Here is a 560-nt window from a genome sequence, read left to right on the forward strand (position 1 = left end):
TATATATAGTATGGACATGTGCGGATTTGTCTTCACTGCCCCCTCATGGACATACTATAATTTTTAAGTGCTTTGGGACATCATGGCCTAATGAGTTTCCCTTGTGTTCATGCTACACACGTGGGATTCTATGGGATAACTCTTTGTCCCCTTTCCAATATCAATTTCGCATCATGTTTTGGATCAGGATGGCCAATCCGGTCATACCATAAAGTGTATAATTTCATGGGTAAACCATTCTGGTTACCATGACTATTGCCTCTATCATACTGATCTTGGCATAGTCTAGAACAATAGAGAATGCATGTATAGTTTTTTTTTTTAGGACTCATTATGGCCTTGGGCGATTTTATACATATATCTAAAGGAACTCTTTGTTTCCTTCGCCCATTGTTCCCATTGTTTCAATATGGAAACCATTCATTCTTATATCTCTATATAATCTCAATGGGTTTGTCTGGGTGAATATAAAGAATCTAAATGCTTGCCCTTATACATATCTGGCCATAGCCCTTAATGTGTACCATACCCGCAAATCATATTGGCGTTTTCAAAAATCA

This window comes from Brassica oleracea, chromosome C2, assembly GCF_000695525.1.
Source record: "Brassica oleracea var. oleracea cultivar TO1000 chromosome C2, BOL, whole genome shotgun sequence".
Taxonomy (NCBI): domain Eukaryota; kingdom Viridiplantae; phylum Streptophyta; class Magnoliopsida; order Brassicales; family Brassicaceae; genus Brassica; species Brassica oleracea.